This window comes from Emydura macquarii, unplaced genomic scaffold, assembly GCF_026122565.2.
Source record: "Emydura macquarii macquarii isolate MOO-44397 ecotype Brisbane River unplaced genomic scaffold, CSIRO-AGI_Emac_v2 contig_1477, whole genome shotgun sequence".
Classification (NCBI taxonomy): domain Eukaryota; kingdom Metazoa; phylum Chordata; order Testudines; family Chelidae; genus Emydura; species Emydura macquarii.
This window is the reverse complement of record NW_027131614.1, coordinates 11,542,093-11,560,326: the sequence shown is the minus strand read 5'-3', so window position 1 is coordinate 11,560,326 and position 18,234 is coordinate 11,542,093. Positions and strand designations below refer to the sequence as shown.

The 18,234-nt window shown below is 40.3% G+C and overlaps 1 protein-coding gene across 2 annotated transcripts in view; it reads left to right on the top strand.

Moving 5' to 3' along the window:
• Nucleotides 1-15,307: 15,307 nt before the first annotated feature.
• SULF1 (sulfatase 1) overlaps nt 15,308-18,234 on the top strand; it is a 159,353-nt gene continuing 156,426 nt past the window's right edge. For both annotated transcript variants that reach the window (XM_067553640.1, XM_067553639.1), the window contains exon 1: nt 15,308-15,470. The gene's annotated coding sequence lies outside the window, so the exon portion shown is untranslated. The remainder of the gene's footprint in view (nt 15,471-18,234) is intronic.

Sequence of the window (18,234 nt, the reverse complement as noted above, 5' to 3'; positions counted from 1 at the left end):
TACCCTTTCTCACACTTTTATCTCATTTTAAACCTGGCTGAAAGAATCATGCATTGTTATTCTTGGTCTCCTCACTCACCATTTTTTTTATTACGTACTAAAACCTCTGGGCCCAATTCTCTCTCTCTCTCTCTCTCTCTCTCTCTCTCATACATACACATATTGGGAATTGAGGGGCACTCAGCACCTTTTAGGTCAGGCTTTTGGTGGGGAGAATCGAGCAAATATCTCCTTTCCTACAATTTCCATCTCTGTCCTTCTTCCCCAAGTCTCCATTTGTTGGCCATTAAGAGCTTTTATACACCCATGAAAACCTGAGAACAGGACAAAAGAGAAATGGGATTTAAGTAAGATAGCCAGCTTAAACATATCTGAAGCTGAAATTCCCTGTAAATCCTCAGAAGTGCAGCAATACATGTCATGTATCTGGGTCCAAAAGTTGGCCACTATTGAAGATTGTGGCTGGAATGTACATAGTATGCTGATTTGAGACTAATTTGAGTAGTTCCATTGATTTCAGTGGAACTACTTGCAAAGTAAGGGCCTACTTAGCATGAGTAAGGGAAACAGACTTGGGTCCTTGATGAGGAAGGGAAAAAAGAAATGTGAAGTTACATCAACACAAGTTATAGAAAGACCAGTAGTCCTATAAACTAAATATATGACTGGGAATTCTCCTCCTGATTCTCCCACTAGTTTGCTGTGGGAACTTGTCAGGTTGCTTAGCTTAACTATTTTCCCCATCTGTAAAATGAGAACAATACTCACCTTTGTAAGAGCTTTCAGATCCGTGGATGAAGGAGATAAGGCCCTAATCCTGTAAAGAGAACTGCATGAGTGAACCCTTGTGCCTGTGTTGAGCCCCACTGAAGTCACTGAGGCTGCAAGCAGGCAGCATGGTCCACTTCCCTGGTTCTTTCTGCAGGAACAGGGCCTTTTATTATTACTTAATGTTTGCAAAGTTCCTTGAAGTTGTAAAGCACTACAGTAGAACCTCACTAATCCACATTTGGAACAAAAAATGTTCTTCTGTTCTTCCCCTCTTCTCATCAAAAGTTGAGACACCATTTGTTTATACAGTAAACATATTATAGTTTATATCAGGAAATTATAAACTATAAATACAATATAATTATAATTGTTCAAATAAATTATTAAAAATGTGATGTAGAATCTTTGGTTTAATTACTTCCGTTCATTTAAGGGGAGATTTTTCAAGGGCACAAAGGGCTCTCATTAATAGTCAATGGGAGATAGATGCCTAATTCCTTTTGTGCCTTTGAAGATTTCCCCCTCATTCGTTAATTTGCAAACCTTGGTGATCTGTGATGGGTCTCATGGTCATCAGTGTGAATTAGTGTGGTCCTGCACTGTGTAAGTACTAAGCATTGTTGTTCCATCAAAATGTAAATTAATGCAATGGTTGTCATCCCACAAATACCACATCTTATGAACACTGAAACATTTGGAACTACGTATTAAAATGGTATTTATAACATTATTTAAATTCTGTCCTTCGTTAGATTAATGCACTTTCCATTGAAATTCCATCGTGTTGTGAATGTTAACAAGGGCAAAATGTGAACGCTAAGATACAGTGATTTTATGTTGCAGTTTGATTTAAAAACCACAGGCTGTTCTGTTACTGATCATCTTTGAACTGCTTTAAAGAAATGATTGTTATAGCTGTGTTTAGTCTGTTTTCAAACAGACAGTGAAATAGCCATTGTTCATGAACCTTCTGTTTTTATAACTTCTGTGCTTTGATATTGTAATCGGTGCAAGTGGATGCAATTAAAATCTTTATTTGGAAACCTGCACTGATCCAAGTCATTCAAAAAAAGCCACCAAGTACTTTGACTCTAGATTCTCACACATATTTACACTTACAATCAAAGCTTTTGTTCAGTTAAACTAACAAGGTCTGTTTAGCATAAGAAAGAGTTCACGCAAGCTGCTTTAGGTTGTGCTAATTTCAAGAAGGGCAGTGGCACAGGGAAAAATCTACACCAAACAGCCTTAACTCCTTCAAAATCAACAAAATTGTGTTTTAACAGGCTACTTCTCTTTATTTCACAGGAAATGTACCTGATTTCAAATGGAAAAGCATGTTGTTAAAATGAATAAAGGATAAATTAATGACAACTCTCATTCAATGGGCAAATATCTTGCCACTGGTTTCCTTAAGCCCATGAAAGAGACAGATCAGATCCTCAGTCTAAGCCACTTCCAAAATAGCCAAAAAACTCCATTACTTTTGTTTGGTTTATTACTTTTGTAAAGAGGGAAAAACAGGATTTTCAGGGCTGTCTATATAGCATGGTATGTAGTTAACACTAACATACTGTTTACTAACACATCATTATTATTGCTGGCATCATATGACTTTTGAACAATTATCTTCTCACTGTGTTCTTGGTACTGCTGACACATCAACACCTACGTGCACACATGGGTCCAGGTTCTGCAGCTAGATTCAGGAGAGTGGATGTTTATGTCCAGGGAGAGCCTGATTAACTTCAGTGAGGTTCTGCCTGTTTGGTGTGAAGGTGGGATTAGGGCCATAATAGTGTGATGCTAGATGAATAACTTTGAATTATGTCAAGTGTTTCTGTCAGTATCATCACTGTATTTTCTTCAGCTCATTGAAACTTCATCTGCTGTTATAAAAAAAAGTAGGGTCTCTATGTGACAAACGACGAGCCGTGTATATTTAAAATACAATTCCTGTGTGGATTTTATTCAGAAGGTAAAGTAGAAATTTTAGCATCTGTGAGATCTGGTTTCTTAGCAAGGCCATGATCTCAATGGCTGTATGCCTGCAGCTGCTTCCCAGCTGCTTCTCAGAGAGCCTTCAAATGCATTTATCTGGCAAGAATGCTACATGAAATAGCGGCACCAAGTTACCTTTCTTAATGCCACAGAGAAAGGAAATTTCAAAGGGCCCTCTCTAGCACCATATATGCCGGGCTCTATGAGCAGCACAAGCATTGGGAGGCCAGGCATGCTGTTTCTGTGTCTGATTAGCTTATTTAAGAGAGAGGTCACTCTGCTTAAAGCTCTCTAAAAACAAATATGAACTGGAAATGCTCATCCTGATTTTTGGTCTAGCTGCTTCTGTCACCACCAAAAACTCTACCCAAGTGGGAGTTGTTGTGTTCATAGGCAAGACCGACCTTAAATTGCAAAAAAGCAAGTGACCAATAAGGTGCCTATCTTTTGACTCTCCCTTGTCCATGGAAAGCCTGTATCTCACAGGCACATCCTATCGCCAACTTCAGGAGGAAGGTGCTAACTTGTTACCAGATCTCTCCTTCGTTATTGACATTCCATCGCGGGAGCAGGGGAGCATCTCATGGTCTGAATTGCCTGAAATGTGTGGGTGAGGTAACTTGGATTGCCATCAGTCACAAAGCTGCTCTAGGGCTGGAGTAAACTGTGCAGTGTGCAAAGGTTGAGCTAGAGCTGGGTGGAACATTTTCAGTGATGTTTCATTTAATTGAAATATGCTATTTCATTGAAAGGGGGTGAAGTGGGAGAAAGAGAGATGCTCATTCTATAGCCTAGTGATTAGAGAACTGGCCAGGGACCTACTTCAAGTCCCTGATTGGCTCCCGCCTGAGTAGGCATGATTGCAGATGGAAAATCTCTGCTTTGAATCAAGCAGAGCAAGGACTTGAATCTGGGTCTCTCACATTCCAAGCCAGCGCCCTAACCAGCAGGAGTCATTCACTGACATTTCAACCGTTCATCCTGAATCTAAAGCCTGAGGCTCTCAGTTCAAAAATGGACACTTGGACAAAATTCTATTTCTGTGAAAACCTTCAGAAAGGTTTTGGTTTTGTTCCAATGTGCAACCAAAAGAAATTTTGAAACCTTGAAAGCTGCTGCAAACAGAATTGTCATCCCTTGGTCAACTCTGTGAGCAGCCCTGGAACATGGACAAACCAGCAAAAAATAAGAAGTGGGATGATAGGAAGTGATGCCTTGTGCACTATCCCCAAAAACACCGGATTGTTATGTTGCTGGTACCATAGGGGTGAGGAAGAGTGATCTACAGTCCATATGGACTATCCCTTGCTCCCTCTGACCTACAGAATGGAGCCATAAACCAAGCAATACAATTTCTCACTGCAGTCCCTTTAAAATTCTCTCCCAGATGTGAAACACCTGGGGCACCCTCTGTCATTAAGTTGGTATTAATAGTAAATAATGGGTGCATAGATCTGCATGTGCCATGGATTAAGCTAGACACAAGAAAAGCCAGGAAATAGACTACCAAGGCCCAGTTACAGCCACTATAATGGATTTTGCTTTCACAGAATAGGAAGTGTTGAAGGGTAGAAGAAAGGTTTCCCGGAGCAGCCTCCAGAAAGGTCTCTGGACACTGACAGCTAGCACGTCAGAGCAGGATGATACTTGTGGCAGAAGTTACTTCCAGGCAGCGGCTGGGGCTTTCCACTCATACCCTGGGACTGCCAAAACATGCAGTGCAGTCCTGACATGTTCTAGCAGGTTTCCAGTGAACACCCCAAGCTTGCCTCTCCCCAAGTTTACATTTCCCATTTGGATTCATAGGAAAACCCCAGAGTCTGTTGGACTCTGGCTGCAGCCAAACCCTGGGGCAAAGTAGTGCTGCTCAGCAAAGAGCTACCCAGGATCAGGATATCAGTTCAACTGTGTATATAATAGGCGATGTTTACTGGAAAGAGGAGACAAATAAATGAGGACATGATACAAATACACAGCATATTGACTGGTATAGTGAAAGCAGACCTGGCACTTCTATTCACCATTTCTCATAAAACAAGGAATTCAGCTAAACTGAGGGGCAGAACATTTGAAACTAATGGAAAGAAGTACTTTTCCACACAATGTACAATTGGTTCCTGGAGCTCACTGATACAATCTATCAAAGCTAATAGTTTAACAGGAGTCAAAACTGGATTGAACTGTCAGATGGGTAACAACAATAGCTAGAGCTACAATAATAAGGATTTTTTTTAAATAAAGAAATAAAAGAACAAAAAGCATGCTTCAGAGCCTAAACCAACCTCTGACTGATGGAGGTTAGGAAAAAATGTTCTTTATGGACAGATTATTCCACAACTGCCTAGTGTAGGGTTTTCTCCACCTTCTTCTGAAGCTCGTGGTACTGGCCACGATTGGAGGAAGGATACTGGGCTACATGGAGCGCTGATATTATCCAGCCTGGCAATTATTATGTTTGGGATACTCTAGTTCAGCAGTCAGGAAATTCTATGGGAGATAAATTTCAGTTTTAAAATGGAGGCTTTATTGACTATATATCAAATAATCCAGTCAACTCTGGAGCCATTACTTTATTCTGTTATTGGTTTTTTTACACTCTCCCTACATTTTCAGTTTTTCTGGTTTGCAGATTTTTGTAGTAACAACACATAAGTGAGTTGTAGAAATTTGCAGTTTTGGCAATGGAGTCAAGAAATACAGAGTATTGACACCTAAGAAAGTATAGTAAGTATTTTGGGTTTATGGGTGAATCATATTACCTTTTTTTTTTTTTAACCAGAAACAAACAGCTAATCAGATACATTTAAATTGTCATCTTTAGGTTTCAGAGTATGGCTGGCCAGAAAACAGGAGTTCTATTTTGAGAAATATTTTGAGGCTTCAACATTTGGTTTTGTTCGGCATTGGAACCAAAAACAGACTTTTCAAAAACATTCATGAGGAAAGAAGACAGAGAATACAACCCACCCACTGCAGAATGCCTCTAAATCAGGAAGAAAAGGGATTTGAACCTAGGTCTCCCACATTCCAGGTGAGTGACCTAACTAGTGTTTAATAATTAGTGTAAATGCTTCTCTCTTTCATTTCTGTTGGAATTGTTTCCTTTTGTATAAATAAGTAAGTATTTAGTAAGAGAGAGAGTTGGGATTGGCCCTGCTTTGAGCAGGGGGTTGGACTAGAAGACCTCCTGAGGTCCCTTCCAACCCTAATCTTCTATGATTCTATGATTCACTCTATAGCCTGCTGGTGAGTGTAGGCAGCTATGTTGTAGAAGAAATGGGTTTGTAGAAGAAACTCTTTGTTTGGAGTCAGGCAGAGCAGGCTATTCTAGAATCGTGGATTTTTCCTCTCTTTCTGACCAGAAATTCCATCCTGGACCTGAGAAACTTTCCCATTGAAGCTGTTAAGTTTCTACAAAAAGTTTGTTTTGATGAATCAGCATTTTTCAACTAAAAATTTGCCCTAAAAAATGTCTGACCATCTCTTTTTCAGTTGGCCATTTAAGATACATTGGGCAGTTTGTATTTCCATGCTGTTACTGTTTGCTTCCTGAATTTGCCATGTCACGTGGTTCTTATTTTTATGGAGACAAAGGGCCTTTAGCCTCAGAATTGTAAGTACAGCAGGCCCTGTCTGTACTTGCACATTTGAGGGGGGATCTTGGCATTTATGTCATCTCCGTGTGTAGGAGGATGGTGTCCATTTGGCTCAGGCAAGCACTTTCTCTCTTGCTCCTTGCACGTTGGAAGCATGCAGATACTACTCTCTCTGATACATGTGACCCTGCCATCTGCCTGCCCTCTTTTTAGATGTCTAATCCCTGGGTGAGGATGGGATCAGGAGTAGCACTGAGCAGTCCCTGTGCTTCCCACAAAGTCTAAGAACAGATGTATTGTCCTTGTGCAGTTGTGGAGTTGTCTTTCTGCACTGCCTCCGCTCCCATATATCTTTGCTAAGGCCTCTCAGAATCTGGCTCTAGATGAGATTGCAAAGGGGTTAACTAATACTTTCATGAAGTGTTATGGGATGATGGTGATCAATTGTCACTGTAAATAAAAGGACAACTGTTACTTCCTTGAACTGCTAAGGGGAAAAAATGAATCTGTATGTGAAACTGTGTATATTCCCACGCTCTGTCCAGAGCAACATTGTTGATTTTATTGTTTTCTTAGGCAAGTAGTACCTTGATTATATGTAATATTAGAGGCAGTCTCAGGGGGAAATAACCAGGCTGAACCTTCATAATGAAAGTTTTTACAGAGTCCGGTGGGCTTAGTTTATCAATCATTCATGGCCTTCAATTTTTATTTTATTTTTTTTTTATTTTATTTTATTTTTTATTTTTTATTTTATTTATTTTTTTGCCATCACAGATTTTGGACCTGGGAGAAAGAGGTAGAATGATGAGAACTATGTGAGAGGAACAAACTTAAAAATGATGATTTGTCCCCAGTTTACTAATACTTAACACTAAAAGCCCACAAGACATTTTATCTTCTAAGTTACTGGCATATTTTCAATTTTACTATAAGTTTTGGATGGTTTACCTCAAAATTTTTCTGTAATGAAATTGAGCTGGGTCCAAAAATGTGAAGTCAGCACAAATTATGAGAATCTGTCGCTCTCAGAGTTCTCACAGTTTAAAGCATTAGAGCCCTGACATATCCTCTCCCCTTAGCACTTTTTCTATTAGTGACCATGGAATCACTTACCTAGTGCTGACTGCTTTAAGACTGCTGATTTTCCTTCCTCCTTTTGCCTCTGTCCTTTTAAGTGTCTGGTGGAGTGAGCTCTCCTCAGACTCTCACTGATCACTTGTTTACTCGGCTAGGGTTGGGATTCTTGGCCCACTGGCAGCAGTGGGGAAAAGAATCACAGTTTCTCAAGTGCATTAAATCTTCATGTTAACCCCTAGTCTGGAAAAATCTCTTGCTAGTTTTTTCTGTTTCTTAAGGATGACATGACAAATTAGTGGTTTTTGTTTGTTTGTTTGGCAGGTTTTCTTTAATGGATCTCTTAACCAAAGTGAATAGTTGTATGTGAGAGTGAAAGGCACTCTTGTTTAATTAGTTTTTTGTATAGTATTGGGTAATTTGAAAATAAATTACTAAGCAGTCAGTTTCTGGAGGGAAAAGCAATCACTAAGAAAAGGTGTGTTGGCAGATGATGCAAGTGGAACAACACAAATTTGGAATTGACAACCATGGCAATTCTCCTTTGACCTTCTTGTGTGTGTGGGTGGTAGTGTTGGCAATGTTTTGATAAATTGCAGAACTCTGTGATAAATTGACTTTACTATGAGCTTTTGACCACTTCACCTGCATTTTGCCCACTTTACTATCTACCCAAGGTCTATTTAGAATCATAGAATCATAGAAGATTAGAGTTGGAAGGAACCTCAGGAGGTCATCTAGTCCAACCCCCTGCTCAAAGCAGGACTAACCTCAGCTAAATCATCCCAGCCAGGGCTTTGTCAAGCCGCAGCTTAAAAGCCTCTAAAGATGGAGATTCCACCACCTCCCTAGGTAATCCATTCCAGTGCTTCACCACCCCCCTAGTAAAAAACGTTTTCCTAATATCCAACCTAGACCTTCCCCATTGCAACTTGAGACCATTGGTCCTTGTTCTGTCATCTACTACCATTGAGAACAGCCTAGCTCCATCCTCCCTGGAACCTCCTTTCAGGTAGTTAAGGATTGCTATCAAATCCCCCTCATTCTTCCCTTTCACAGACTAAAAAAGCTTAGTCTTCTCAGTCTCTCCTCATAAGGCTTGTGCTTCAGCCCCCTAAGCATTTTTGTTGCCCTCCACTGGATTCTCTCCAACTTGTCCACATCCTTTTTGTAGTATGGGGCCCAAAACTAGACACAATACTCCAAATGCGGCATTACCAATGCCGAATAGAGGGGAATAATCACTTCCCTCGATCTGCTGGTAATGCTCCTACTAATGCAGTCCAATATGCTATTAGCCTTCTTGGCAACCAGGGCACACTGCTGACTCATATCCAGCTTCTTGTCCACTGTAATACCCAGCTCCTTTTCTGCAGAACTGCTGCCCAGCTCGTCGGTCCCCAGTCTGTAGCAGTGCATGGGATTCTTCCGTCCTAAGTGCAGGACTCTGCACTTGTCCTTGTTAAACCTCATCAGATTTCTTTTGGCCCAATCCTCCAATTTGTCAAGGTCATTCTGTATCCTATCCCTACCTTCCAGGGCCTCTACCGCTCCCCCTAGCTTAGTGTCATCTGCAGACTTGCTGAGAGTGCAATCTACCCCATCCTCCAGATCATTAATGAAGATGTTGAACAAAACCGGCCCCAGGACCGACCCCTGGGGCACTCCGCTTGTTACCAGGTGCCAGCTAGACATGGAGCCATTGATCACTACCTGTTGAGCCCGATGATCCAGCCAGCTCTCTATCCATGTTATAGTCCATTCATCCAACCCATACTTCTGTAACTTGCTGATAAGAATACTGTGGGAGACTGTATCAAAAGTTTTGCTAAAGTCAAGGTATATCACGTCCACTGCTTTCCCCACATCCACAGAGCCAGTCATCTCTTCATAACAGGCAATCAGGTTGGTCAGGCATGACTTACCCTTGGTGAATCCATGTTGACTGTTCCTGATCACTTTCCTCTCTTCCAAGTGCCTTAAAATGGATTCCTTGAACCTGCTCCATGATTTTTCCAGGGATTGAGGAAAGGCTGACCGGTCTGTAGTTCCCTGGATCCTCTTTCTTCCCTTTCTTGAAGATGGGCACTATATTTGCCTTTTTACAATCATCAGGGACCTCCCCCAATTGCCAGGAGCTTTCAAAGATAATAGCCAATGGCTCTGAAATCACCTCAGCCAACTCCCTCAGCACCCTCGGGTGCATTGCATCTGGCCCCATGGACTTGTGTATGTCCAATCTTTCTAAACAGTCCTGAACCTGTTCCTTCAGCACTGAGGGATGTTCACCTCCTCCCCGTTCTGTGCTGCCCAGTGCAGTAGTCTGGGAGTTGACCTTTTCTATGAAGACACAGACAAAAAAGGCATTGAGTACCTCAGCTTTCTCCACATCCTTTGTCACTAGGTTGCCTCCCCCATTCTGTAAGGAGCCCACACTTTCCCTAATCTTCCTCTTGTTGGTAACATATCTGTAGAAACCCTTCTTGTTCCCCTTCATGTCTCTTGCTAGCTGCAACTCCAATTGTGCTTTGGCCTTCCTGATTTCATTCCTGCACGTTTGAGCAGTATTTTTATAATCCTCCCTAGTCATTTGACCAAGCTTCCACTTCTTGTCAGTTTCTTTCTTGTGTTTAAGCTCAACAAAGACTTCTTTGTTAAGCCAAGTATGGGCACCTACCATATTTGCTATTCTTTCTGCACATCGGGATGGTTTGTTGCTATGCCCTCAATAAGGTTTCTTTAAAATACAGCCAACTCTCTTTGATTCCTTTCCCCCTCATATTAGCCTCCCAGGAGATCCTGCCCATCAGCTCCCTGAAGGAATCAAAGTCTGCTTTTCTGAAGTCCATGGTCCATGTCCTGCTCTTCTCCTTTCTTCCTTTTGTCAGGATCCTGAACTGTACCATCTCATGGTCACTGCTGCCTAGGTTGCCACCCACTTCTACTTCCCCTACCAAATCTTCCCTGTTTGTGAGCAGCAGGTCAAGAGGAGCACGGTTCCTAGTTGGTTGCTCCAGAACTTGCACCAGGAAGTTGTCCCCAACACTCTCCAAAATCTTCCTGGATTGTCTGTGCTCTGCTGTATTGCTGTTCCAGCAGATGTCAGGGTGATTGAAGTCCCCCATGAGAAGCAGGTCCTGTGAACTGGAAACTTTCCCTAGTTGACTGAAGAAAGCCTCATCTACCTTGTCCTCTTGGTCTGGTGGTCTGTAACAGACACCACCATGACATCACCCTTATTGTTCTTGTTTCTCAGCTTAAGCCAGTTGAGAGTCAGTTTCATACTGGAGCTCAGTGCAATTATAGTGCTCTCTTACATACAGTGCAAATCCTCCACCCTTTCGCCCCACCTGTCCTTCCTGAACAGTTTATACCCATCCCTGACAGTGCTCCAGTTGTGTGAGTTACCCCACCAAGTCTCGGTTATTCCAATCATATCATAGTTCTCTAACTGTGCCAGGATTTCCAATTCCTCCTGCTTGTTTTCCAGGCTTCTTGCATTTGTGTATACATATATGTCTAGCATTCCAACGCTGGAGACCAGTTATAGTTGCACTTAATGTAAATAGTTCTTTTTTTTTTTTTTATTATTTTCTTTTCTTTTTCTTTGTTTAAGAACAAAACAAAACAAAACATAAACCCTAGGAAACAACATTAAAAAAATCAGCTATGTTAGTACCAGTCATCTGTGTACTGACAGGTAATCTTAATTCCGGCCATTCCTAAACTGAATTCTTGACATTCTGCCCTTAATAGCATTCTTTCAATTTATTTATTTTGTATGTGGGATTTGTGTACACACACACACACACACACACACACACACACACACACACACACACACACACACACACACACACACACACACACACACCCCACATACAAAATGTGTGTGTATACTAGAATTTTCAAAACTGGTCTCTTTGGTGCCTAAATATGGATTAAAGTAAAAGTGGTCTGATTTTTTAAGGGTGCTGAGCTCTTGCAGTTCCCCTTGTCTTCAGTAGGAGCTACTGCATGTGCCACGCTTTTGAAATTCAGGCCACTTTTTCTTAGGAGCCCAACTTTAGGCACCTAATCTTTTAAAATCTTGTTTCAAGTTTTTAGGAATTTTCTCTCTCCCACAGTACACATGGGGGCCAAGACTCACTGAATGGGCAAACTCTGCTCTCAGACACATGTATGCGACTCCCATTGACTTTAACAGCAGTATGTGTGTATGCATGTTTGAAGCTGGAATTTGACCCTGGTAATACCTGGATTATCTATCCGTGGTGTTATAACTATAATTTAATAAACAGTGAAATCAGTTCTGCCCTCACATTTTCATGTAGAAGTCTAATTGACAGCAACAGGAGTCAAGAGTTCTAGAGGTGCAGTGTAGGCAAGAGTGGGTCCCATGCATATGTGTAGTATGGATGAATTAAGGCCTCTGCAAGAACCATAAAGGTTGCATTTTGTTACTTTTGACAGTTTAAAACTGTAAGCTTAACGTAAGATATATTTAGTGTGTGTGTGTGTGTGTGTGTGTGTGTGTGTGTGTGTGTACACATACACAAAACTGAACTGCCAATGCCATCTGTGGAGGGGATGAGTCTAGACAAAGATGAGTGAAGCTCATTGCACTGACTTACAGGGGCTGGTTGGTTACCATGGAAACTATTTGGCGCTAATAAGTAAAGAGACATGTTAACTGTGGGAACAAAATAGGAGTGACTATTTTTCAATATCACAGTTACCTGCAATTAATCTTGCAGATGAGGATTGTCTTGAGTTACTTTCAGCAGTGCATTATTCACTTTGTTACAAGTCTTATCTGTGTGGGGTCAGTCTGACCCTGCCAGGAGTTCACCATTTTGAGAGTCAGCCTCAGAATGTGTTTTATGATGCATTATTTTAACAATATTTCAGGTACAGTTGTGTCAGTGCAGCTTTAATTTCACTTTTTAAAATCTAAACTCTTTGCAGATGACAGTTGGGGTAGGAGGAAATAATGGAAAAGACTAGCTGATATAATCAGTCACTTCTACTGCAAGCTAAATCTGGCTACAGTCACAGGACAAGCAGTTAAGATACACAATTAGCAGCAGTTTTTTACTTGAAAACATGATCATGCACAGTGCTTAAAGGTTGTAACTAACTTTAGTTTTTGGAGTTAAAAGTTTATAATTCACATTGTTAGAGAAAAAGCTCTTTGAAGATTGTCATGTGCTTGATTGTGGGTAAAATGCACAATAGTAAGTCCTTTTTATGATCTCATACCACTTTTACACTGTTGTAACTTCCTTAACATTGGTGGAGCTACCCCTGATTTATACCGATATAAAGAAATGATACACACATACTTTATAGACCTAATTTTGGTAAGATACCTAACATATGTATATGTACACATACATAGTAGGTGTGCCCAGGTAGGTATATAAGCATTATATCAAAATGTTTGTATTGCACGTAATTGCCTTTCATATTGCTAGAACAAAATATAACAATTTTAACTAAAGCTAGTTTAAAATATTAACATTTAGTTGCTTCTCATCTGACAGACATACAACAGAGGTGGGTCCTCAGCAGATCAGTGTTTTATGCAAAGATTCAAAATCTAAGATGATGTATCATGAATTATTTTTGTGACTTTTTGATGCTTCACATCTGACTTTACGTATTTTAATGTAGTATTACTAATACAAGACTGGTAAAATTGTTATTCAACATTTTTGCAGTTTCTTAGGTTCTTTCTTTTGTACTCAAAGTACTGTTAAAGAGAATCCAAACAAGCTTAAAATGCCTCCAGGGTTTTCTGAATCTACAAAGTTATCCAGTCCCTTTCCAGACCTCAGTCTGGTAGGATAAAAATTACAAAAACCTGCCTGCAAGCAATAATTGTCACTGTTTAAAATCTTATGATACCCAAGGGGACAGTAGTTTCATCCTTGCCTTGCCACTTAGCATTGTTGAAAATATTGTTCTGTTGCTTGTTTTTCTGGATTTAGCAGATTAAAGAGCAGTGTTTTAGTGAATACCCAACATCTGTGAAGGCAGTTTCAATTTAATAGGCTGAAACAGACACCATATAATCACTTCTGGGAAGAACTTGAACAAATGCAATCAGGACTCTCTAGTGCTTCTTTTCTTTTCTTTTTTTCTTTCTTTTTCTATAGGTCAACTATGGCAACTACAACTGAGCTGAAATTATAACTATCTAACCTCATGTTTTATAAAAGGTTTGATTTCTCCCCCACCCTCCCAAACTGCTGATTCTAAAATAAGCCTCCAACAACATGCACAAGGTATTAAAGAACAAGCAAATCAAATCAATGTTTCTTGGCTTTAAGATATTCTCTTTTAGATGGCTGTGCAGTGTGTATTAAAACTATTTAGAGTTGCAAAATTTTCTACACATTGGATTTTAGCACTTTTTGGAATAACTTTTAATGCCAGAACAACACTTCTCCTTTTAGCTTTTCCTTTCCCAGTTCAAAGAAAAGCAAAATCTGTCATAATGTGAAATGTAGATTTAATGCAAATGCCGAGTCAGGCACTTGGTAACAAAGTAAAAAATCCTTGGGTGGTTTTTTATTTTGTTTGTTCTCTCTCTCTTCCACACCATCCTATTTCAGTGAAGAAGGAAGGAAGGATTTCTTTGTTGTATAGGCTTTTCTGTGGCACTTACCAGTAGTATGTAAGCATCTCATATAAATTAATGAATTTATCCTTACAGTATCCCTATGAAGTAGAGAAGTATCACTATCCCCATTTTATGGATAGGAAGCTGGGGCACAGAACCCAGATATAGCAAATCCCAGTGCCTGATAACTTGCATGTCCTGGATAAAGAGTGCTTACATGTAAGGGCAATTAGCTCTGTAGTATTAACATATTTCTGAGCACAACTCCATTTAAAAGATTGAGTGGGAGAGAGGGGTGGGAAAGTCAGCAAGGAGTGGACAAGGGAGCTGGGGGCAGAGGGGACACTGTCCTGGTTTGATCCGAAACTTAAAAAAAAACAAAAAACACACACACACTTTAAAGGAAAGTAGTCCACGAGTTATTTGGAATGTGCTTTTAATCATAGAATGAGGAGCCACTGCTGTTCGTTTTAACCATTACAGAAACCTTGCATGTTCATGTCCCTCATTCAAGAGAAAACTTTGAAAAAATAGGAGTAACCAACTTTTAGCCCTTGAAAATGTGCTGTTTAAGATGAATAGAAATCCACATATTGCCATTAAATATTGAGTAGCATAGGCTTGTGGCAAACAGTGCAGACCTCTACGCTGTGTAAAAACGTTGTGCTTTTTAGCTGCCCCTCCCTCCTTTTCCCCAGGAATGCTGGAGGCAGCCACAGTGTAATCATGGGAAGGTGGGAGTTTGGGTTTCAAGATGCAAATGTCACATTTCAGTGCAAACGACTCCCACATTAACACTTTATCAGGATCTGAAGCTGCATCTTTTATCTCTTTTTAGGAAAGTGTCTCTCAGAGGAGATTGCCCTCAATAGAGTTGCAATGAAAAGATTTTACTGTCGCTGTTGTGCTTCTGTGCATCCTACTGTGAGGGTCCCAGTGGTCCCTTGGGAATACAAGGAGTTGTGAGAAGTAACACAACTGGCCACCAGAATAATCCACTCCCTCTACCTTCCTACTAGCACCGCCCACTTCTACTTTATAGCCGTCCTTTTCTCTCTCCACAAATCTCAGGTTACTTTGCTAAGAGTTCTCTGAGCTACAGTTTCTGCCCTTGTCTCTGTCTTCCAGCTCCTTAAGAGACACCCAGCCCAAGCGATTGGATTGGGCAGCCCGTCTTGACACACCACTGTGCTGAGTGCTTGAGGACGTGTTGCACCAGATGGTTGGGGTTAGTGTGTGTCATCACATTCGAGTGGGGATTAGGGAAGGGAGGCTGCCTGGCTGGAGCTGTGTGGTCTTCTGCAAGTGTGAGTTGCAAGCAAAAGAAGAGCTCTTTAGCTTTTGGGAGAAGAGGGAGGATTCATTTTCAGCAGCTAAAAGAAAAGCAGTTTGTTCAGGTAAAGTAAAAGGCATCTAATGCTTCCCCCCCCCCCCCTTCCCTTCATGGCTTTGAATGGAATGCTAGCACAGCACACTTGTCAAAGCCAGTTGCTGCTGCCTTATCAATGCAGCTATTGTATGGCTGACAGATAACTGCGAACATAGCTTGATGCTTGGCTGTCTTCATAGAACTAACACTCTTCATGCAGTTAAGGTCACGCTTTTGAAGGTGTAGATTAGAAAAGCTCTTTTGGAGCAACGTATCTCTTGCCTCCCCCTCTCACACAAACACATGTGCTAAAAACCTTCAGTATATATGAGACCGCCGGTGCTGTAGATTGTAGTAGTTTCATTTTCTAGGACTATAATCATCTCTATGTTCACATCATGAATTTGTAAAAACTATTGGGGGGGGGGGGGGGGAAACGAGCATGGTTATTTCTGAGATTCTGACAAGATGCTTAAGGGCTTTTGTGCAGCGAGGACTGGCTCTGCCTCCTTGTGAAGCGAACCAAAATGTTTTGAAAGTCTATTTTGAGATCTCTGTAGAGTTTGAAGACTCCTTGAGAGAGACGTGGCTGGGCTCCTGATGATTTGGATGGCTTGGCTTATCCATGGACTTAAAGTTAAGAGAGCCCCAGAACAGGAGGAAATGAGAGAATACCCTGTAATAGGCGCTTGCAGCTGCCGCAGAGCAGATGGATGGAATTCATTTGCAGATCTGTTTGTGAAAGTTTTACAAGTCATTGAAAACTAAGTAGCATCACTATAACGGATCATTAGAGGCCGGTTATCTTGATAGATTCTGAACAGGCTATCTGAAGAGTTAATTAAATGTAAAGGGATTTTTACCGTTAGGAATGAAGAGAGGCAGAAATTAATTAGGAATTAGTCACTGTAAGTACTTACTGTCACTTTCATTTAATGACTATTAATTTCATTGGTATCTCGGGAGGAAAAAAGCTACCAAATTAAATAGAAAGCCAAAAAAGTAATCACAAATTAGATTCTGAATATCTTAGAATTAATCTTCCCAGTTTATTCTTCTAGTCTCTCTATTTTGACAGGTACTGAAGGCTGAAGTGGCTTATTTTAAAATAAATCCTTCATTGTATAAAGATGTTTTCCCTTAAAGAATAACTAAATGCTTTGTTTCTTTTGCCACTATAACAGCTCTTTCATACAGTAACTCAGCACACCTGTGGTGCTCATGAGTGATTGGTTTCTCCCACTTGTGAAAGAAATCTAACACTGTCCTCACCATATACAGGTGAGATATTCTGTATGTAATCTGTTCTGAAATAAGATCTGTTTAGTAGACTGAGCAAGGGGATTTATGGTTGGTGCTTTGTGATTTTGGCACTCAACTGTGTAACAATGCCCATAAAACCGTGTTTCAAGTTGCACATATATTTTTGCCTCAATCCAACTTTTTTTTTTTTGTTGAAAAGGCTGTTTGGCTGCTTTACAGATTGTTCTCAGCTTGTATTTTCCAACACATTCTTTAATAAGACTGTATTGTCATAAATGACCCACAGCAATTTTAAATAGAGTATTAGCTAAATCCTAATAAGATAGCATAACCTGATTAGATTTGAGTGAATAAATTGGACCATATTGATTTTTCACTCAGCCCAGTTTTTGCTTTCTAATGAGTGTTGGAAACCTTTGCAAGTTTTAAAAAAAACCAAAACAAAACAAACTAGGCTTGTGTTAAAATCTCCCATACATCGAATAAATTCTGTTAGCTGTAAATTTCATTTCTTTATTTTATTCTTCCCATTTTTGGTTGATGTGAAGTCCTTTTAGACAGCTTCTGTCCATGAAGATATGGCTTAGCCTACTAACAAAGACAAGGTGCAGCAGTTTCAGGAATGTGAATTGCACTGCACATTCTGCTGTCACAGTCTAATTATAAGGCTGCCTTCTCCATGGATTTCTGTCAGATAGGTCATCAGATCTAATCTTTTAAGAAAATGTTTGGATAAATATACATGCCCATCTTTTTTTATTATTATTTTACTATGGAAAAATAGTTTGCCTAAGACTGACAGAAAAGCTTATGAAGAAAGGGGGACATGAAATCATGTTTTCTCTTCCCTTGTACTGATGGGGCTGTTTAAAAGACAATGTCCCCAGGGTAGTCCAGCTTCTTGTCAAAATGTAATCTACTGTTCCAGATGGTAAACATTCAAAGACATATTTATGGCTACTTCTACATACCTCAGTTTGACATTTGGTTTCTTCTTGAGAGCACTTGTGCTGGGTACACATGAAGTTCCCATTAGCATCCTAACAGCTGTAAAAGTGTTCAGGGCTCACAAAGATGTCTCTCATAGTGAGATAAAAATAATCTGAAAAAAAAGCTGGGACCAATACAACTACTGTGCCCCAGCAGATCTGCAGAGATCTGCAGACACACAAGGTCAGAAATTCCAGAGGTACAAAAAGATCTAAAAACTGCCCCATGAAAACTGCAATAGATTTTAGTTGCTGCTAGTTCATCTTTGCTTGGTAGAATGTTGAACATACCAGGCATGTCTGTATTACCAATTGTTCTTGTGATATGGGGAGACTTAGCCTAAATGAAATGGGATTTTTTTCATGTTCCTCCCCTTGAAGGTCAGATACAGACTGACTTTGTAGTTGTTTTCCCTGATTAGCTTTTTTTTTTTTTTTTAATCCAGTGCTCAAGCAAAAGTCAGAGTCCAAGAACTTTGTTTTCTAGCCAGAATGTTTTTTGCTGTGGGTTGTCTTAATTATGTGTCAGTTTCCTACTTG